Source organism: Schistocerca serialis, unplaced genomic scaffold (assembly GCF_023864345.2).
Source record: "Schistocerca serialis cubense isolate TAMUIC-IGC-003099 unplaced genomic scaffold, iqSchSeri2.2 HiC_scaffold_1434, whole genome shotgun sequence".
NCBI classification, from domain to species: domain Eukaryota; kingdom Metazoa; phylum Arthropoda; class Insecta; order Orthoptera; family Acrididae; genus Schistocerca; species Schistocerca serialis.
Window position 1 is genome coordinate 409,521 of NW_026047663.1, and position 23,034 is coordinate 432,554.

Sequence of the window (23,034 nt, forward strand, 5' to 3'; positions counted from 1 at the left end):
AGCACGGCTTGCGAGGACAGCACGGCTTGGGAGGACAGCACGGCTTACGAGGACAGCACGGCTGGCGAGGACAGCACAGGTTGTGAGGACAGCACAGCTTCCGAGGACAGCACAGCTTGCGAGGACAGCACGGCTTGCGAGGACAGCACAGCTTGCGAGGATAGCACAACTTGCGAGGACAGCACAGCTTGCGAGGACAGCACAGCTTGCGAGGACAGCACAGCTTGCGAGGACAGCACAGCTTGCGAGGACAGCATAGCTTGCGAGGACAGCACAGCTTGCGAGGACAGCACAGCTTGCGAGGACAGCATGGCTTGCGAGGTCAGAACCGCTTGCGAGGACAGCACAGCCTGCTAGGAGAGGACAGCTTGCGAGGACAGCACAGCTTGCGAGCACAGCACAGCTAACGAGGACAGCACAGCTTGCGAGGACAGCACAGCTTGCGAGGACGGCACAATATGCAAGGACAACACAGCTTGCGAGGACACCACACCTTGCAAGGACAACACAGCTTGCGAGGAGAGCACACCTTGCGAGGACAGCAAAGCTTGCGAGGACAGCACAGCTTGCGGGGACAGCACAGTTTGTGGAGACAGCACAGCTTGTGGGGACAGCACAGCTTGGGACGACAGCACGGTTTGGGAGGACAGCAAAGCTTGCGAGGACAGCACAGCTTGCGAGGACAGCACAGCTTGCGAGGACAGCACAGCTTGCGAGGACAGCACAGCTTGCGAGGACAGCACAGCTTGCTAGGACAGCACAGCTTGCGAGGACAGCACAGCTAGCGAGGACAGCACAGCTTGCGAGGACAGCAAGGCTTGCGAGGGCAGCACGGCCTGCGAGGACAGCACGTCCTGCGAGGACAGCACCGCTTGCAGGGACAGCACAGCTTGCGAGGACAGCACAGCTTGCAAGGACAGCACAGCTAGCGAGGACAGCACAGCTTGCGAAGACAGCAAGGCTTGCGAAGACAACATGGCCTGCGAGGACAGCACGGCTTGCAGGGACAGCACAGCTTGCGAGGACAGCACAGCTTGCGAGGACAGCACAGCTTGCGAGGACAGCACAGCTTGCGAGGACAGCACAACTTGCGAGGACAGCACAGCTTGCGAGGACAGCACAGCTTGCGAGGACAGCACAGCTAGCGTGGACAGCACAGCTTGCGAGGACAGCAAGGCTTGCGAGGACAGCACGGCCTGCGAGGACAGCACGGCTTGCAAGGACAGCACAGCTTGCGAGGAGAGCACAGCTTGCGAGGACAGCACAGCTTGCGAGGACAGCACAGCTTGCGAGGACAGCACAACTTGCGAGGACAGCACAGCTTGCGAGAACAGCACACCTTGCGAGGACAGCTCAACTTGAGAGGACAGCTCAACTTGAGAGTACACCTCAACTTGAGAGGAGAGCTCAACTTGAGAGGAGAGCTCAACATGAGAGGAGAGCTCAACTTGAGAGGACAGCTCAACTTGAGAGGACAGCTCAACTTGAGAGGACAGCTCAACTTGAGAGGACAGCTCAACCTGACAGAACAGCTCAACTAGAGAGGACAGCTCAACTTGAGAGGACAGTTCAACTTGAGAGGACAGCTCAACTTTAGAGGACAGCACAACTCGAGATGACAGCACAACTTGAGATGACAGCACAACTTGCGTGGACAGCACAGCTTGCGAGGACAGCAAAGCTTGCGAGGACAGCACGGCTTGCAAGGACAGAACGGCTTGCGAGGACAGCATGGCTTGTTGGGACAGCACGGCTTGTGGGGACAGCACAGCTTGTGAGTACAGCACAGCTTGCGAGGACAGCACAGCTTGCGAGGACAGCACAGCTAGCGAGGACAGCACAGCTTGCGAGGACAGCAAGGCTTGCGAGGAAAGCACGGCTTGCGAGGACAGCACGGCTTGCGAGCACAGCACAGCTTGCGAGGACAGCTCAACTTGAGAGGACAGCTCAAGTTGCGAGGACAGTTCAACTTGAGAGGAGAACACAACTTGAGAGGACTGCTCAACTTTCGAGGACAGCAATGCCTACGAGGCATGCACGGCTTGCGAGGACAGCACGGCTTGCAAGGACAGCACGGCTTGCGAGGACAGCACAGCTTGCGAGGACAGAACAGCTTGCGAGGACAGCTCAACTTGAGAGGACAGCTCAACTTGAGAGGACAGTTGAACTTGAGAGAACAGCTGAACTTGAGAGGACAGCTTAGCTAGAGAGGACAGCGCAACTTGAGAGGACAGCTCTACTTGAGAGGACAGCTCAACTTGAGAGGACAGCTCAACTCGAGAGGACAGCTCAACTCGAGTGGACAGCAAAGCTTGCGAGGACAGCATTGCTTGCGAGGACAGAACGGCTTGCGAGGACAGCACGGCTTGCGAGGACAGCACGGCTGGCGAGGACAGCACAGGTTGCGAAGACAGCACAGCTTCCGGGGACAGCACAGCTTGCGAGGAAAGCACGGCTTGCGAGGACAGCACAGCTTGCGAGGAGAGCACAGCTTGCGAGGACAGCACAGCTTGTGAGGACAGCACAGCTTGCGAGGACAGCACAGCTTGTGAGGACAGCACGGCTTGCGAGGACAGCACGCCTTGCGAGGACAGCACGGGTTGCAAGGACAGCATGGCTTGCGAAGACAGCACAGGTTGCGAGGACACCACGGGTTGCGAGGACAGCACAGCTTCCGAGGACAGGACAGCTTCCGAGGACAGCACAGCTTCTGAGGACAACACAGCTTCCGAGGACAGCACAGCTTGCGAGGACAGCACAGCTTGCGAGGACAGCACAGCTAGCGAAGACAGCACAGCTTGCGAGGACTGCACAGCTTGCGAGGACAGCACAGCTTGCGAGGACAGCACAGCTTGCGAGGACAGCACAGCTTGTGAGGACAGCACAGCTTGCGAGGACAGCACAGCTTGCGAGGACAGCACAGCTTGCGAGGACAGCACAGCTTGCGAGGACAGCACAGCTTGCGAGGACAGCACAGCTAGCGAGGACAGCACAGCTTGCGAGGACAGCAAGGCTTGCGAGGACAGCACGGCCTGCGAGGACAGCATGGCCTGCGAGGACAGCACGGCTTGCAGGGACAGCAAAGATTGCGAGGACAGCACAGCTTGCGAGGACAGCACAGCTTGCGAGGACAGCACAGCTTGTGAGGACAGCACAGCTTGCGAGGACAGCTCAACTTGAGAGGACAGCTCAACTTGAGAGGACAGATCAACTTGAGAGTACATCTCAACTTGAGAGGAGAGCTCAACTTGAGAGGAGAGCTCAACATGAGAGGAGAGCTCAACTTGAGAGGACAGCTCAACTTGAGAGGACAGCTCAACTTGAGAGGAGAGCTCAACTTGACAGGACAGCTGAACTTGACAGAACAGCTCAACTTGAGAGGACAGCTCAACTTGAGAGGACAGTTCAATTTGAGAGGACAGCTCAACTTTAGAGGACATCACAACTCGAGATGACAGCACAACTTGAGATGACAGCACAACTTGGGTGGACAGCACAGCTTGCGAGGACAGCAAAGCTTGCGAAGACAGCATGTCTTCCAAGGACAGAACGGCTTGCGAGGACAGCACGACTTGCGGGGACATCACGGCTTGCGGGGACAGCACGGCTTGCGAGGACAGCACAGCTTCCGAGGACAGCACAGCTTGCGAGGACAGCACAGCTTGCGAGGACAACACGGCTTGCGAGGACAGCACGGCTTGCGAAGACAGCACAGGTTTCGAGGACAGCACGGGTTGCGAGGACAGCACAGCTTCCGAGGAAAGGACAGCTTCTGAGGACAGCACAGCTTCTGAGGACAACACAGCTTCCGAGGACAGCACAGCTTGCGAGGACAGCACAGCTTGCAAGGACAGCACAGCTAGCGAAGACAGCACAGCTTGCGAGGACTGCACAGCTTGCGAGGACAGCACAGCTTGCGAGGACAGTACAGCTTGCGAGGACAGCACAGCTTGCGAGAACAGCACAGCTTGCGAGGACAGCACAGCTTGCGTGGACAGCACAGCTTTTGACGACAGCACAGCTTGCGAGGACAGCACAGATAGCGAGGACAGCACAGCTTGCGAGGACGGCAAGGCTTGCGAGGACAGCACGGCTTGCGAGGACAGCACGAATTGCGAGGACAGCACAGCTTGCGAGGACAGCTCAACTTGAGAGGACAGCTCCAGTTGCGAGGACAGTTTAACTTGAGAGGAGAGCCCAACTTGAGAGGAGTGCTCAACTTTCGAGGACAGCAAAGCCTACGAGGCTAGCACGGCTTGCGAGGACAGCACGGCTTGCAAGGACAGCACGGCTTGCGAGGACAGCACAGCTTGCGAGGACCGCACAGCTTGCGAGGACAGCACAGCTTGCGAGCACAGAACAGCTTGCGAGGACAGCTCAACTTGAGAGGACTGCTCAATTTGAGAGGACAGTTCAACTTGAGAGAACAGCTGAAGTTGAGAGGACAGCTCAGCTAGAGAGGACAGCGCAAATTGAAAGGACAGCTCTACTTGAGAGGACAACTCAACTTGACAGGACAGCTCAACTTGAGAGGACAGTTCAACTTGAGTGGACAGCAAAGTTTGCTAGGACAGCACGGCTTGCGAGGACAGCACAGCTTGCGAGGACAGCACGGCTTGCGAGGACAGCACGGCTGGCGAGGACAGCACAGGTTGCGAGGACAGCACAGCTTCCGAGGACAGCACAGCTTGCGAGGACAGCACGGCTTGCGAGGACAGCACGGCTGGCGAGGACAGCACAGGTTGCGAGGACAGCACAGCTTCCGAGGACAGCACAGCTTGCGAGGACAGCACGGCTTGCGAGGAGAGCACAGCTTGCGAAGACAGCACAGCTTGCGAGGACAGCACAGCTTGCGAGGACAGAACAGCTTGCGAGGACAGCACAGCTTGCGAGGACAGCACAGCTTGCGAGGACAGCACAGCTTGCGAGGACAGCACAACTTGCGAGGACAGCACGGCTTGCGAGGACAGCACGGCTTGCGAGGACAGCACGGCTTGCGAGGACAGAACCGCTTGCGAGGACAGCACAGCTTGCGAGGACAGCACAGCTTGCGATGACAGCACAGCTTGCGAGGACAGCCCAGCATGCGAGGACAGCACAGCTAGCGAGGACAGCACAGCTTGCGAGGGCAGCAAGGCTTGCGAGGACAACATGGCCTGCGAGGACAGCACAGCTTGCAGAAACAGCACAGCTTGCGAGGACAGCACAGCTTGCGAGGACAGCACAGCTTGCGAGGACAGCACAGCTTGCGAGGACAGCACAACTTGCGAGGACTGCACAGCTTGCGAGGACACCACAACTTGCGAGCACAGCACAGCTAGCGAGGACAGCACAGCTTGCGAGGACAGCAAGGCTTGCGAGGACAGCACGGCCTGCGAGGACAGCACGGCTTGCAAGGACAGCACAGCTTGCGAGGACAGCACAGGTTGCGAGGACAGCACAGCTTGCGAGGACAGCACAACTTGCGAGGACAGTACAGCTTGCGAGGACAGCACAGCTTGCGAGGACAGCTCAACTTGGGAGGACAGCTCAACTTGAGAGGACAGCTCAACTTGAGAGTACACCTCAACTTGAGAGGAGAGCTCAACATGAGAGGAGATTTCAACTTGAGAGGACAGCTCAACTTGAGAGGACAGCTCAACTTGAGAGGACAGCTCAACTTGAGAGGACAGCTCAACTTGACAGAACAGCTCAACTTGAGAGGACAGCTCAACTTGAGAGGACAGTTCAACTTGAGAGGACAGCTCAACTTTAGAGGACAGCACAAATCGAGATGACAGCACAACTTGAGATGACAGCACAACTTGGGTGGACAGCACAGCTTGCGAGGACAGCAAAGCTTGCGAGGACAGCACGGCTTGCAAGGACAGAACGGCTTGCGAGGACAGCACGGCTTGCGGGGACAGCACGGCCTGCGGGGACAGCACAGCTTGCGAGGACAGCACAGCTTCCGAGGACAGCACAGCTTGCGAGGACAGCACAGCTTGCGAGGACAACATGGCTTGCGAGGACAGCACGGCTTGCGAGGACAGCACAGGTTGCGAGGACAGCACAGGTTGCGAGGACAGCACAGCTTCCGAGGACAGGACAGCTTGCAAGGACAGCACAGCTTGCGAGGACAGCACAGCTTGCGAGGACAGCACTGCTTGCGAGGACAGCACAGCTTGCGAGGACAGCACAGCTTGTGAGGACTGCACAGCTAGCGAGGACAGCACAGCTTGCGAGGACAGCACAGCTTGCGAGGACAGCACAGCTTGCGAGGACATCAAGGCTTGCGAGGACAGCACGGCTTGCGAGGACAGCACGGCTTGCGAGGACAGCACAGCTTGCGAGGACAGCTCAACTTGAGAGGACAGCTCAAGTTGCGAGGACAGTTCAACTTGAGAGGATAGCCCAACTTGAGAGGACTGTTCAACTTTCGAGGACAGCAAAGCCTACGAGGCTAGCACGGCTTGCGAGGACAGCACGTCTTGCAAGGACAGCACGGCTTGCGAGGACAGCACAGCTTGCGAGGTCTGCACAGCTTGCAAGGACAGCACAGCTTGCGAGGACAGAACAGCTTGCGAGGACAGCTCAACTTGAGAGGAAAGCTCAACTTGAGAGGACAGTTCAACTTGAGAGAACAGCTGAACTTGAGAGGACAGCTCAGCTAGAGAGGACAGCGCAACTTGATAGGACTGCTCTACTTGAGAGGACAGCTCAACTTGACAGGACAGCTCAACTTGAGAGGACAGTTCAACTTGAGTGGACAGCAAAGTTTGTGAGCACAGCACGGCTTGCGAGGACAGCACGGCTTGCGAGGACGGCACGGCTTGCGAGGACAGTACGGCTGGCGAGGACAGCACAGGTTGCGAGGACAGCACAGCTTCCGAGGACAGCACAGCTTGCGAGGACAGAACAGCTTGCGAGGACAGCACAGCTAGCGAGGACAGCACAGCTTGCGAGGACAGCAAGGCTTGCGAGGACAACATGGCCTGCAAGGACAGCACGGCTTGCAGAAACAGCACAGTTTGCGAGGACAGCACAGCTTGTGAGGACAGCACAGCTTGCGAGGACAGCACAGCTTGCGAGGACAGCACAACTTGCGAGGACAGCACAGCTTGCGAGGACAGCACAGCTTGCTAGGACAGCACAGCACGCGAGGACAGCACAGCTTGCGAGGACAGCAAGGCTTGCGAGGACAGCACGGCCTGCGAGGACAGCACGGCTTGCAAGGACAGCACAGCTTGCGAGGACAGCACAGCTTGCGAGGACAGCACAGCTTGCGAGGACAGCACAGCTTGCGAGGACAGCACAACTTGCGAGGACAGCACAGCTTGCGAGGACAGCACAGCTTGCGAGGACAGCTCAACTTGAGAGGACAGCTCAACTTGAGAGGACAGCTCAACTTGAGAGGACAGCTCAACTTGAGAGTACAATTCAACTTGAGAGAAGAGCTCAACTTGAGAGGAGAGCTCAACTTGAGAGGACAGCTCAACTTGAGAGGACAGCTCAACTTGAGAGGACAGCTCAACTTGAGAGGACAGCTCAACTTGACAGAACAGCTCAACTTGAGAGGACAGCCCAACTTGAGAGGACAGTTCAACTTGAGAGGACAGCTCAACTTTAGAGGACAGCACAACTCGAGATGACAGCACAACTTGAGATGACAGCACAACTTGGGTGGACAGCACAGCTTGCGAGGACAGCAAAGCTTGCGAGGACAGCACGGCTTGCAAGGAGAGAACGGCTTGCGAGGACAGCACGGCTTGCGGGGACAGCACGGCTGCGGGGACAGCACGGCTTGCGAGGACAGCACAGCTTCCGAGGACAGCATAGCTTGCGAGGACAGCACGGCTTGCGAGGACAACATGGCTTGCGAGGACAGCACGGCTTGCGAGGACAGCACAGGTTGCGAGGACAGCACGGGTTGCGAAGACAGCACAGCTTCCGAGGACAGGACAGCTTGCGAGGATAGCACAGCTTGCGAGGACAGTACAGCTTGCGAGGACAGCACAGCTTGCGAGGACAGCACAGCTTGCGAGGACAGCACAGCTTGCGAGGACAGCACAGCTTTCGAGGACAGCACAGCTAGCGAGGACAGCACAGCTTGCGAGGACAGCAAGGCTTGCGAGGACAGCACGGCTTGCGAGGACAGCACGGCTTGCGAGGACAGCCAAGTTTGCGAGGACAACATGGCCTGCTAGGACAGCACAGCTTGCAGAAACAGCACGGCTTGCGAGGACAGCACAGCTTGCGAGGACGGCACAGCTCGCGGGGACAGCAGAGCTTGCGGGGACAGCACAACTTGTGGAGACAGCACAGCTTGCGCGGACAGCACAGCTTGCGGGGACAGCACAGCTTGCAGGGACAGCACAGCTTGCGGGGACAGCACAGCTTGCGAGGACAGCTCAACTTGAGAGGACAGCTCAACTTGAGAGGACAGATCAACTAGAGAGGACAGCTCAATTTGAGAGGACAGCTGAACTTGAGAGGACAGCTCAACTTGCAAGGACAGCTCAACTTGCGAGGACAGCACAGCCTGCAAGGACAGCACAGCTTGCGAGGACAGCACGGCCTGTGAGGACAGCACGGCTTGCGAGGACAGCACAGCTTGCGAGGACAGCATGGCTTGTGAGGACAGCACGGCTTGCGAGGAGAGCACAGCTTGCGAGGACCGCACAGCTTTCGAGGACAGCACAGCTTGCGAGGACAGCACAGCTTGCGAGGACAGCCAAGTTTGCGAGGGCAGCACAGCTTGCGAGGACAGCTCAACTTGAGAGGACACCTCACCTTGAGAGGACAGCTCAGCTAGAGAGGACAGCGCAACTTGAGAGGACAGCTCTACTTGAGAGGACAGCTCAACTTGAAAGGACAGCTCAACTTGAGAGGACAGCTCAACTTGAGAGGACAGTTCAACTTGAGAGAACAGCTCAACTTGAGAGGACAGCTCAGCTAGAGAGGACAGCCCAACTTGAGAGGACAGCTCTACTTGAGTGGACAGCTCAACTTGAGAGGACAGCTCAACTTGAGAGGACAGCTCAACTTGAGTGGACAGCAAAGCTTGCGAGGACAGAAAAGCTTGCGAGGACAGCATGGCTTGCAAGGACAGAACGGCTTGCGAGGACAGCACGGCTTGCGGGGACAGCACGGCCTGCGGGGACAGCACGGCTTGCGAGGACAGCACAGCTTCCGAGGACAGCACAGCTTGGGAGGACAGAACAGCTTGCGAGGACAACACGGCTTGCGAGGACAGCACGGCTTCTGAGGACAGCACAGGTTGCGAGGACAGCACGGGTTGCGAGGACCGCACAGCTTTCGAGGACAGCACAGCTTGCGAGGACAGCACAGCTTGCGAGGACAGCACAGCTTGCGAGGACAGCACAGCTTGCGAGGACAGCACAGCTTGCGAGGACAGCACAGCTTGCGAAGACAGCACAGCTTGCGAGGACAGCACAGCTTGCGAGGACAGCACAGCTAGCAAGGACAGCACAGCTTGCGAGGACAGCAAGGCTTGCGAGGACAGCACGGCTTGCGAGGACAGCACAGCTTGCGAGGACAGCTCATCTTGAGGGGACAGCTCAACTTGCGAGGACAGTTCAACTTGAGATTAGAGCACAACTTGAGAGGACTGCTCAACTTTCGTGGACAGCAAAGCCTACGAGGCTAGCACGGCTTGCGAGGACAGCACGGCTTGCAAGGACAGCACGGCTTGCGAGGACAGCACAGCTTGAGGGGACCGCACAGCTTGCAAGGACAGCACAGCTTGCGAGGACAGAACAGCTTCCGAGGACAGCTCAACTTGAGAGGACTGCTCAACTTAAGAGGACAGTTCAACTTGAGAGAACAGCTCAACTTGAGAGGACAGCTCAGGCAGAGAGGACAGCGCAACTTGAGAGGACAGCTCTACTTGAGAGGACAGCTCAACTTGAGAGGACAGCTCAACTTGAGAGGACAGCTCAACTTGAGTGGACAGCAAAGCTTGCGAGGACAGCACGGCTTGCGAGGACAGCACGGCTTGCGAGGACAGCACGGCTTGCGAGGACAGCACGGCTGGCGAGGACAGCACAGGTTGCGAGGACAGCACAGCTTCCGAGAACAGCACAGCTTGCGAGGACAACACGGCTTGCGAGGACAGCACGGCTTGCGAGGACAGCACGGCTGGCGAGGACAGCACAGCTTGCGAGGACAGCACGGCTTGCGAGGACAGAACCGCTTGCGAGGACAGCACATCTTGCGAGGACAGCACAGCTTGCGAGGACACCACAGCTTTCGAGGACAGCACAGCTTGCGAGGACAGCACAGCTTGCGAGGACGGCACAATTTGCAAGGACAACACAGCTTGCGAGGACAGCACAGCTTGCAAGGACAACACAGCTTGCGAGGAGAGCACACCTTGCGAGGACAGCAAAGCTTGCGAGGACAGCACAGCTTGCGGGGACAGCACAGTTTGTGGAGACAGCACAGCTTGTGGGGACAGCACAGCTTGGGACGACAGCACAGCTTGGGAGGACAGCAAAGCTTGCGAGGACAGCACAGCTTGCGAGGACAGCACAGCTTGTGAGGACAGCACAACTTGTGAGGACAGCACAGCTTGCGAGGACAGCACAGCTTGCGAGCACAGCACAGCTTGCGAGGATGGCTCAACTTGAGAGGACAGCTCACCTTGAGATGACCGCTAAACTTGAGAGGAGAGCTCAACTTGAGAGGAGAGCTCAACTTGAGAGGAGAGCTCAATTTGAGAGGAAAGCTCAACTTGAGAGGACAGCTCAACTAGAGAGGACAGCTCAACTAGAGATGACAGCTCAACTAGAGAGGACAGCTCAACTAAAGAGGACAGTTCAACTAGAGAGGACAGATCAACTAGAGAGGACAGCTCAACTTGAGAGGACAGCTCAACTTAAGAGGACAGCTCAACTTGAGAGCACAGCTCAACTAGAGACGACAGCACAACTTTCGAGGACAGCAGAGCTTGGGAGGACAGCACAGCTTGCGAGGACAGCACGGGTTGCAAGGACAGCATGGCTTGCGAGGACAGCACAGGTTGCAAGAGCAGCACAGCTTGCGAGGACAGGACGGCTTGCGAGGACAGCACGGTTTGCGAGGACAGCACGGCTTGCCAGGACAGCACGGCTTGCGAGGACAGCACGCCTTGCGAGGACAGCACGGGTTGCAAGGACAGCATGGCTTGCGAGGACAGCACAGGTTGCGAGGACAGCACGGGTTGCGAGGACAGCACAGCTTGCGAGGACAGCACAGCTTGCGAGGACGGCACAGCTTGCGAGGACAGCACAGCTTGCGAGGACAGCACAGCTTGCGAGGACAGCACAGCTAGCGAGGACAGCACAGATTGCGAGGACAGCAAGGCTTGCGAGGACAGCATGGCCTGCGAGGACAGCACGGCCTGTGAGGACAGCATGGCTTGCAGGGACAGTACAGCTTGCGAGGACAGCACAGCTTGCGAGGACAGCACAGCTAGCGAGGACAGCACAGCTTGCGAGGACAGCAAGGCTTGCGAAGACAACATGGCCTGCGAGGACAGCACGGCTTGCAGGGACAGCACAGCTTGCGAGGACAGCACAGCTTACTAGGAGAGCACAGCTTGCGAGGACAGCACAGCTTGCGAGGACAGCACAACTTGCGAGGACAGCACAGCTTGCGAGGACAGCACAGCTTGCGAGGACAGCACAGCTAGCGAGGACAGCACAGCTTGGGAGGACAGCAAGGCTTGCGAGGACAGCACGGCCTGCGAGGACAACACGGCTTGCGAGGACAGCACGGCTTGCGAAGACAGCACAGGTTTCGAGGACAGCACGGGTTGCGAGGACAGCACAGCTTCCGAGGAAAGGACAGCTTCTGAGGACAGCACAGCTTCTGAGGACAACACAGCTTCCGAGGACAGCACAGCTTGCGAGGACAGCACAGCTTGCAAGGACAGCACAGCTTGCGAGGACAGCACAGCTTGCGAGGACAGCACAGCTAGCGAGGACAGCACAGCTTGCGAGGACAGCAAGGCTTGCGAGGACAACATGGCCTGCAAGGACAGCACGGCTTGCAGAAACAGCACAGCTTGCGAGGACAGCACAGCTTGTGGGGACAGCACAGCTTGCGAGGACAGCACAGCTTGCGAGGACAGCACAACTTGCGAGGACAGCACAGGTTGCGAGGACAGCACAGCTTGCTAGGACAGCACAGCACGCGAGGACAGCACAGCTTGCGAGGACAGCAAGGCTTGCGAGGACAGCACGGCCTGCGAGGACAGCACGGCTTGCAAGGACAGCACAGCTTGCGAGGACAGCACAGCTTGCGAGGACAGCACAGCTTGCGAGGACAGCACAGCTTGCGAGGACAGCACAACTTGCGAGGACAGCACAGCTTGCGAGGACAGCACAGCTTGCGAGGACAGCTCAACTTGAGAGGACAGCTCAACTTGAGAGGACAGCTCAACTTGAGAGTACAATTCAACTTGAGAAAAGAGCTCAACTTGAGAGGAGAGCTCAACATGAGAGGAGGTTTCAACTTGAGAGGACAGCTCAACTTGAGAGGACAGCTCAACTTGAGAGGACAGCTCAACTTAAGAGGACAGCTCAACTTGATAGAACAGCTCAACTTGAGAGGACAGCTCAACTTGAGAGGACAGTTCAACTTGAGAGGACAGCTCAACTTTAGAGGACAGCAGAACTCGAGATGACAGCACAACTTGAGATGACAGCACAACTTGGGTGGACAGCACAGCTTGCGAGGACAGCAAAGCTTGCGAGGACAGCACGGCTTGCAAGGACAGAACGGCTTGCGAGGACAGCACGGCTTGCGGGGACAGCACGGCCTGCGGGGACAGCACGGCTTGCGAGGACAGCACAGCTTCCGAGGACAGCATAGCTTGCGAGGACAGCACAGCTTGCGAGGACAACATGGCTTGCGAGGACAGCACGGCTTGCGAGGACAGCACAGGTTGCGAGGACAGCACGGGTTGCGAAGACAGCACAGCTTCCGAGGACAGGACAGCTTGCGAGGACAGCACAGCTTGCGAGGACAGTACAGCTTGCAAGGACAGCACAGCTTGCGAGGACAGCACAGCTTGCGAGGACAGCACAGCTTGCGAGGACAGCACAGCTTGCGAGGACAGCACAGCTAGCGAGGACAGCACAGCTTTCGAGGACAGCAAGGCTTGCGAGGACAGCACGGCTTGCGAGGACAGCACGGCTTGCGAGGACAGCCAAGTTTGCGAGGACAACATGGCCTGCGAGGACAGCACAGCTTGCAGAAACAGCACGGCTTGCGAGGACAGCACAGCTTGCGAGGACGGCACAGCTCGCGGGGACAGCAGAGCTTGCGGGGACAGCACAACTTGTGGAGACAGTACAGCTTGCGCGGACAGCACAGCTTGCGGGGACAGCACAGCTTGCGGGGACAGCACAGCTTGCGGGGACAGCACAGCTTGCGAGGACAGCTCAACTTGAGAGGACAGCTCAACTTGAGATGACAGTTCAACTTGAGAGGAGAGCACATTTTGAGACGATTGCTCAACTTGAGAGGACAGCAAAGCTTGCGAGGACAGCATGGCTTGCGAGGACAGCACGGCTTGCAAGGACAGCACAGCTTGCGAAGACAGCACAGCTTGCGAGGACAGCACAGCTTGCGAGGACAGCACAGCTTGCGAGGACAGAACAGCTTGCGAGGACAGCTCAACTTGAGAGGACAGATCAACTAGAGAGGACAGCTCAATTTGAGAGGACAGCTCAACTTGAGAGGACAGCTCAACTTGCAAGGACAGCTCAACTTGCGAGGACAGCACAGCCTGCAAGGACAGCACAGCTTGCGAGGACAGCACGGCCTGTGAGGACAGCACGGCTTGCGAGGACAGCACAGCTTGCGAGGACAGCATGGCTTGTGAGGACAGCACGGCTTGCGAGGAGAGCACAGCTTGCGAGGACAGCACAGCTTGCGAGGACAGCCAAGTTTGCGAGGGCAGCACAGCTTGCGAGGACAGCTCAACTTGAGAGGACACCTCACCTTGAGAGGACAGCTCAGCTAGAGAGGACAGCGCAACTTGAGAGGACAGCTCTACTTGAGAGGACAGCTCAACTTGAAAGGACAGCTCAACTTGAGAGGACAGCTCAACTTGAGAGGACAGTTCAACTTGAGAGAACAGCTCAACTTGAGAGGACAGCTCAGCTAGAGAGGACAGCGCAACTTGAGAGGACAGCTCTACTTGAGTGGACAGCTCAACTTGAGAGGACAGCTCAACTTGAGAGGACAGCTCAACTTGAGTGGACAGCAAAGCTTGCGAGGACAGAAAAGCTTGCGAGGACAGCACGGCTTGCAAGGACAGAACGGCTTGCGAGGACAGCACGGCTTGCGGGGACAGCACGGCCTGCGGGGACAGCACGGCTTGCGAGGACAGCACGGCTTGCGGGGACAGAACGGCCTGCGGGGACAGCACGGCTTGCGAGGACAGCACAGCTTCCGAGGACAGCACAGCTTGGGAGGACAGAACAGCTTGCGAGGACAACACGGCTTGCGAGGACAGCACGGCTTCTGAGGACAGCACAGGTTGCGAGGACAGCACGGGTTGCGAGGACAGCACAGCTTCCGAGGACAGGACAGCTTGCGAGGACAGCACAGCTTGCGAGGACAGCACAGCTTGCGAGGACAGCACAGCTTGCGAGGACAGCACAGCTTGCGAAGACAGCACAGCTTGCGAGGACAGCACAGCTTGCGAGGACAGCACAGCTAGCAAGGACAGCACAGCTTGCGAGGACAGCAAGGCTTGCGAGGACAGCACGGCTTGCGAGGACAGCACAGCTTGCGAGGACAGCTCATCTTGAGGGGACAGCTCAACTTGCGAGGACAGTTCAACTGGAGATTGGAGCACAACTTGAGAGGACTGCTCAACTTTCGTGGACAGCAAAGCCTACGAGGCTAGCACGGCTTGCGAGGACAGCACGGCTTGCAAGGACAGCACGGCTTGCGAGGACAGCACAGCTTGAGGGGACCGCACAGCTTGCAAGGACAGCACAGCTTGCGAGGACAGAACAGCTTCCGAGGACAGCTCATCTTGAGAGGACTGCTCAACTTAAGAGGACAGTTCAACTTGAGAGAACAGCTCAACTTGAGAGGACAGCTCAGGCAGAGAGGACAGCGCAACTTGAGAGGACAGCTCTACTTGAGAGGACAGCTCAACTTGAGAGGACAGCTCAACTTGAGAGGACAGCTCAACTTGAGTGGACAGCAATGCTTGCGAGGACAGCACAGCTTGCGAGGACAGCACGGCTTGCGAGGACAGCACGGCTTGCGAGGACAGCACGGCTGGCGAGGACAGCACAGGTTGCGAGGACAGCACAGCTTCCGAGGACAGCACAGCTTGCGAGGACAGCACGGCTTGCGAGGACAGCACGGCTTGCGAGGACAGCACGGCTGGCGAGGACAGCACAGCTTGCGAGGACAGCACGGCTTGCGAGGACAGAACCGCTTGCGAGGACAGCACAGCTTGCGAGGACAGCACAGCTTGCGAGGACACCACAGCTTTCGAGGACAGCACAGCTTGCGAGGACAGCACAGCTTGCGAGGACGGCACAATTTGCAAGGACAACACAGCTTGCGAGGACAGCACAGCTTGCAAGGACAACACAGCTTGCGAGGAGAGCACACCTTGCGAGGACAGCAAAGCTTGCGAGGACAGCACAGCTTGCGGGGACAGCACAGATTGTGGAGACAGCACAGCTTGTGGGGACAGCACAGCTTGGGACGACAGCACAGCTTGGGAGGACAGCAAAGCTTGCGAGGACAGCACAGCTTGCGAGGACAGCACAGCTTGTGAGGACAGCACAACTTGTGAGGACAGCACAGCTTGCGAGGACAGCACAGCTTGCGAGGACAGCACAGCTTGCGAGGATGGCTCAACTTGAGAGGACAGCTCACCTTGAGATGACCGCTAAACTTGAGAGGAGAGCTCAACTTGAGAGGAGAGCTCAACTTGAGAGGAGAGCTCAACTAGAGATGACAGCTCAACTAGAGAGGACAGCTCAACTAAAGAGGACAGTTCAACTAGAGAGGACAGATCAACTAGAGAGGACAGCTCAACTTGAGAGGACAGCTCAACTTAAGAGGACAGCTCAACTTGAGAGCACAGCTCAACTTGAGAGCACAGCTCAACTAGAGACGACAGCACAACTTTCGAGGACAGCACAGCTTGGGAGGACAGCACAGCTTGCGAGGACAGCACGGGTTGCAAGGACAGCACGGCTTGCGAGGACAGCACAGGTTGCAAGAGCAGCACAGCTTGCGAGGACAGCACGGCTTGCGAGGACAGCACGGTTTGCGAGGACAGCACGGCTTGCCAGGACAGCACGGCTTGCGAGGACAGCACGCCTTGCGAGGACAGCACGGGTTGCAAGGACAGCATGGCTTGCGAGGACAGCACAGGTTGCGAGGACAGCACGGGTTGCGAGGACAGCCCAGCTTCCGAGGACAGGACAGCTTCCGAGGAAAGCACAGCTTCCGAGGACAACACAGCTTCCGAGGACAGCACAGCTTGCGAGGACAGCACAGCTTGCGTGGACAGCACAGCTAGCGAAGACAGCACAGCTTGCGAGGACTGCACAGCTTGCGAGGACAGCACAGCTTGCGAGGACAGCACAGCTTGCGAGGACAGCACAGCTTGCGAGGATAGCACAGCTTGCGAGGACAGCACAGCTTGCGAGGACAGCACAGCTTGCGAGGACAGCACAGCTTGCAAGGACAGCACAGCTAGCGAGGACAGCACAGATTGCGACGACAGCAAGGCTTGCGAGGACAGCACGGCCTGCGAGGACAGCACGGCCTGCGAGGACAGCATGGCTTGCAGGGACAGCACAGCTTGCGAGGACAGCACAGCTTGCGAGGACAGCACAGCTAGCGAGGACAGCACAGCTTGCGAGGACAGCAAGGCTTGCGAAGACAACATGGCCTGCGAGGACAGCACGGCTTGCAGGGACAGCACAGCTTGCGAGGACAGCACAGCTTGCGAGGACAGCACAGCTTGCGAGGACAGCACAGCTTGCGAGGACAGCACACCTTGCGAGGACAGCACAGCTTGCGAGGACAGCACAGCTTGCGAGGACAGCACAGCTAGCGAGGACAGCAAAGCTTGCGAGGACAGCAAAGCTTGCGAGGACAGCAAGGCTTGCGAGGACAGCACGGCTTGCAAGGACAGCACAGCTTAAGAGGACAGCACAGCTTGCGAGGACAGCACAGCTTGCGAGGACAGCACAGCTTGCGAGGACAGCACAACTTGCGAGGACAGCACAGCTTGCGAGAACAGCACACCTTGCGAGGACAGCTCAACTTGAGAGGACAGCTCAACTTGAGAGGACAGCTCAACTTGAGAGTTCACCTCAATTTGAGAGGAGAGCTCAACTTGAGAGGAGAGCTCAACATGAGAGGAGAGCTCAACTTGAGAGGACAGCTCAACTTGAGAGGACAGCCCAACTTGAGAGGACAGCTCAACTTGAGAGGACAGCTCAACTTGACAGCTCAACTTGAGAGGACAGCTCAACTTGAGAGGACAGTTCAACTTGAGAGGACAGCTCAACTTTAGAGGACAGCACAACTCGAGATGACAGCACAACTTGAGATGACAGCACAACTTGGGTGGACAGCACAGCTTGCGAGGACAGCAAAGCTTGCGAGGACAGCACGGCTTGCAAGGACAGAACGACTTGCGAGGACAGCATGGCTTGTTGGGACAGCACGGCTTGCGGGGACAGCACGGCTTGCGAGGACAGCACAGCTTCCAAGGACAACACGGCTTGCGAGGACAGCACGGCTTGCGAGGCCAGCACAGGTTTCGAGGACAGCACGGGTTGCAAGGACAGCACAGCTTCCGAGGACAGGACAGCTTCCGAGGACAGCACAGCTTCTGAGGACAACACAGCCTCCGAGGACAGCACAGCTTGCGAGGACAGCACAGCTTGCAAGGACAGCACAGCTAGCGAAGACAGCACAGCTTGCGAGGACTGCGCAGCTTGCGAGGGCAGCACAGCTTGCGAGGACAGCACAGCTTGCGAGGACAGCACAGCTTGCGAGGACAGCACAGCTTGCGAGGACAGCACAGCTTGCGAGGACAGCACAGCTTGCGAGGACAGCACAGCTTGTGAGTACAGCACAGCTTGCGAGGACAGCACAGCTTGCGAGGACAGCACAGCTAGCGAGGACAGCACAGCTTGCGAGGACTGCAAGGCTTGCGAGGTCAGCACGGCTTGCGAGGACAGCACGGCTTGCGAGCACAGCACAGCTTCCGAGGACAGCTCAACTTGAGAGGACAGCTCAAGTTGCGAGGACAGTTCAACTTGAGAGGAGAACACAACTTGAGAGGACTGCTCAACTTTCGGGGACAGCAATGCCTACGAGGCATGCACGGCTTGCGAGGACAGCACGGCTTGCAAGGACAGCACGGCTTGCGAGGACAGCACAGCTTGCGAGGACCGCACAGCTTGCGAGGACAGCACAGCTTGGGAGGACAGAACAGCTTGCGAGGACAGCTCAACTTGAGAGGACAGCTCAACTTGAGAGGACAGTTCAACTTGAGAGAACAGCTGAACTTGAGAGGACAGCTTAGCTAGAGAGGACAGCGCAACTTGAGAGGACAGCTCTACTTGAGAGGACAGCTCAACTTGAGAGGACAGCTCAACTCGAGAGGACAGCTCAACTCGAGTGGACAGCAAAGCTTGCGAGGACAGCATGGCTTGCGAGGACAGCACGGCTTGCGAGGACAGCACGGCTTGCGAGGACAGCACGGCTGGCGAGGACAGCACAGGTTGCGAAGACAGCACAGCTTCAAAGGACAGCACAGCTTGCGAGGACAGCACGGCTTGCGAGGACAGCACAGCTTGCAAGGAGATACAGCTTGTGAGGACAGCACAGCATGTGAGGACAGCACAGCTTGCGAGGACAGCACAGCTTGCGAGGACAGCACAGCTTGCGAGGACAGCACAGCTTGCGAGGACAGCACAGCTTGCGAGGACAGCACAGCTTGCGAGGACAGCACAGCTTGCGAGGACGGCTCAACTTGAGAGGACAGCTCACTTTGAGATGACCGCTCAACTTGAGAGGAGAGCTCAACTTGAGAGGAGAGCTCAACTTGAGAGGAGACCTCAATTTGAGAGGAAAGCTCAACTTGAGAGGTCAGCTCAACTAGAGAGGACAGCTCAACTACAGAGGACAGCTCAACTAGAGAGGACAGCTCAACTAAAGAAGACAGTTGAACTAGAGAGGACAGATCAACTAGAGAGGACAGCTCAACTTGAGAGGACAGCTCAACTTAAGAGGACAGCTAAACTTGAGAGGACAGCTCAACTTGAGACGACAGCACAACTTTTGAGGACAGCACAGCTTGGGAGGACAGCACAGCTTGCGAGGACCCCTTAAAATTGCGAGGACAGCATGGCTTGCGAGGACAGCACGGCTTGCAAGAACAGCACAGCTTGCGAGGACAGCACGGCTTGCAAAGACAGCATGGCTTGCGAGGACAGCACGGCTTGCCAGGACAGCACGGCTTGCGAGGACAGCACGCCTTGCGAGGACAGCACGGGTTGCGAGGACAGCATGGCTTGCAAAGACAGCAACGGTTGCGAGGACACCACGGGTTGCGAGGACAGCACAGCTTCCGAGGACAGGACAGCTTCCGAGGACAGCACAGCTTCTGAGGACAACACAGCTTCCGAGGACAGCACAGCTTGCGAGGACAGAACAGCTTGCGAGGACAGCACAGCTAGCGAAGACAGCACAGCTTGCGAGGACTGCACAGCTTGCGAGGACAGCACAGCTTGCGAGGACAGCACAGCTTGCGAGGACAGCACAGCTTGTGAGGACAGCACAGCTTGCGAGGACAGCACAGCTTGCGAGGACAGCACAGCTTGCGAGGACAGCACAGCTTGCGAGGATAGCACAGCTTGCGAGGACAGCACAGCTAGCGAGGACAGCACAGCTTGCGAGGACAGCAAGGCTTGCGAGGACAGCACGGCCTGCGAGGACAGCATGGCCTGCGAGGACAGCACGGCTTGCAGGGACAGCACAGCTTGCGAGCACAGCACAGCTTGTGAGACAGCACAGCTTGCGAGGACAGCACAGCTTGCGAGGACAGCACAACTTGCGAGGACAGCACAGCTTGCGAGGACAGCACAGCTTGCGAGGACAGCACAGCTAGCGAGGACAGCACAGCTTGCGAGGACAGCAAGGCTTGCGAGGACAGCACGGCCTGCGAGGGCAGCACGGCTTGCAAGGACAGCACAGCTTGCGAGGACATCTCAACTTGAGAGGACAGCTCAACTTGAGAGGACAGATCAACTTGAGAGTACATCTCAACTTGAGAGGAGAGCTCAACTTGAGAGGAGAGCTCAACATGAGAGGAGAGCTCAACTTGAGAGGACAGCTCAACTTGAGAGGACAGCTCAACTTGAGAGGAGAGCTCAACTTGAGAGGACAGCTCAACTTGACAGAACAGCTCAACTTGAGAGGACAGCTCAACTTGAGAGGACAGTTCAACTTGAGAGGACAGCTCAACTTTAGAGGACATCACAACTCGAGATGACAGCACAACTTGAGATGACAGCACAACTTGGGTGGACAGCACAGCTTGTGAGGACAGCAAAGCTTGCGAGGACAGCATGTCTTGCAAGGACAGAACGGCTTGCAAGGACAGCACGGCTTGCGAGGACATCACGGCTTGCGGGGACAGCATGGCTTGCGAGGACAGCACAGCTTCCGAGGACAGCACAGCTTGCGAGGACAGCACAGCTTGCGAGGACAACACGGCTTGCGAGGACAGCACGGCTTGCGAAGACAGCACAGGTTTCGAAGACAGCACGGGTGCGAGGACAGCACAGCTTCCGAGGAAAGGACAGCTTCTGAGGACAGCACAGCTTCTGAGGACAACACAGCTTCCGAGGACGGCACAGCTTGCAAGGACAGCACAGCTTGCAAGGACAGCACAGCTAGCGAAGACTGCACAGCTTGCGAGGACCGCACAGCTTGCGAGGACAGCACAGCTTGCGAGGACAGCACAGCTTGCGAGGACAGCACAGCTTGCGAGGACAGCAGAGCTTGCGAGGACAGCACAGCTTGCGTGGACAGCACAGCTTGCGAGGACAGCACAGCTTGCGAGGACAGCACAGCTAGCGAGGACAGCACAGCTTGCGAGGACAGCAAGGCTTGCGAGGACAGCACGTTTTGCGAGGACAGCACGGCTTGCGAGGACAGCACAGCTTGCGAGGACAGCTCAACTTGAGAGGACAGCTCAAGTTGCGAGGACAGTTCAACTTGAGAGGAGAGCCCAACTTGAGAGGAGTGCTCAACTTTCGAGGACAGCAAAGCCTACGAGGCTAGCACGGCTTGCGAGGACAGCACGGCTTGCAAGGACAGCACGGCTTGCGAGGACAGCACGGCTTGCGAGGACCGCACAGCTTGCGAGGACAGCACAGCTTGCGAGGACAGAACAGCTTGCGAGGACAGCTCAACTTGAGAGGACAGCTCAACTTGAGAGGACAGTTCAACTTGAGAGAACAGCTGAAGTTGAGAGGACAGCTCAGCTAGAGAGGACAGCGCAACTTGATAGGACAGCTCTACTTGAGAGGACAGCTCAACTTGACAGGACAGCTCAACTTGAGAGGACAGTTCAACTTGAGTAGACAGCAAAGTTTGCTATGACAGCACGGCTTGCGAGGACAGCACGGCTTGCGAGGACAGCAAGGCTTGCGAGGACAGCACGGCTGGCGAGGACAGCACAGGTTGCGAGGACAGCACAGCTTCCGAGGACAGCACAGCATGCGAGGACAGCACGGCTTGCGAGGACAGCACAGCTTGCGAGGACAGCACAGCTTGCGAGGACAGCACAGCTTGCGAGGACAGAACAGCTTGCGAGGACAGCACAGCTTGCGAGGACAGCACAGCTTGCGAGGACAGCACAGCTTGCGAGGACAGCACAGCTTGCGAGGACAGCACGGCTTGCGAGGACAGCACGGCTTGCGAGGACAGCACGGCTTGCGAGGACAGAACCGCTTGCGAGGACAGCACAGCTTGCAAGGACAGCACAGCTTGCGATGACAGCACAGCTTGCGAGGACAGCACAGCTTGCGAGGACAGCACAGCTAGCGAGGACAGCACAGCTTGCGAGGGCAGCAAGGCTTGCGAGGGCAGCAAGGCTTGCGAGGACAACATGGCCTGCGAGGACAGCACGGCTTGCATAAACAGCACAGCTTGCGAGGACAGCACAGCTTGCGAGGACAGCACAGCTTGCGAGGACAGCACAGCTTGCGAGGACAGCACAACTTGCGAGGACAGCACAGCTTGCGAGGACACCACAACTTGCGAGGACAGCACAGCTAGCGAGGAGAGCACAGCTTGCGAGGACAGCAAGTTTTTCGAGGACAGCACGGCCTGCGAGGACAGCACGGCTTGCAAGGACAGCACAGCTTGCGAGGACAGCACAGCTTGCGAGGACAGCACAGCTTGCGAGGACAGCACAGCTTGCGAGGACAGCACAGCTTGCGAGGACAGCTCAACTTGAGAGGACAGCTCAACTTGAGAGGACAGCTCAACTTGAGAGTACACCTCAACTTGAGAGGAGAGCTCAACTTGACAGAACAGCTCAACTTGAGAGGACAGCTCAACTTGAGAGGACAGCTCAACTTGAGAGGACAGCTCAACTTGACAGAACAGCTCAACTTGAGAGGACAGCTCAACTTGAGAGGACAGTTCAACTTGAGAGGACAGCTCAACTTTAGAGGACAGCACAAATCGAGATGACAGCACAACTTGAGATGACAGCACAACTTGGGTGGACAGCACAGCTTGCGAGGACAGCAAAGCTTGCGAGGACAGCACGGCTTGCAAGGACAGAACGGCTTGCGAGGACAGCACGGCTTGCGGGGACAGCACAGCCTGCGGGGACAGCACGGCTTGCGAGGACAGCACAGCTTGCGAGGACAGCACAGCTTGCGAGGACAACACGGCTTGCGAGGACAGCACGGCTTGCGAGGACAGCACAGGTTGCGAGGACAGCACGGGTTGCGAGGACAG

The 23,034-nt window shown here is 57.6% G+C and overlaps 1 pseudogene; it reads left to right on the top strand.

Moving 5' to 3' along the window:
- The window catches only part of LOC126443279 (dentin matrix acidic phosphoprotein 1-like), a 297,120-nt pseudogene that overhangs the window by 139,835 nt on the left and 134,251 nt on the right, over positions 1-23,034 (top strand).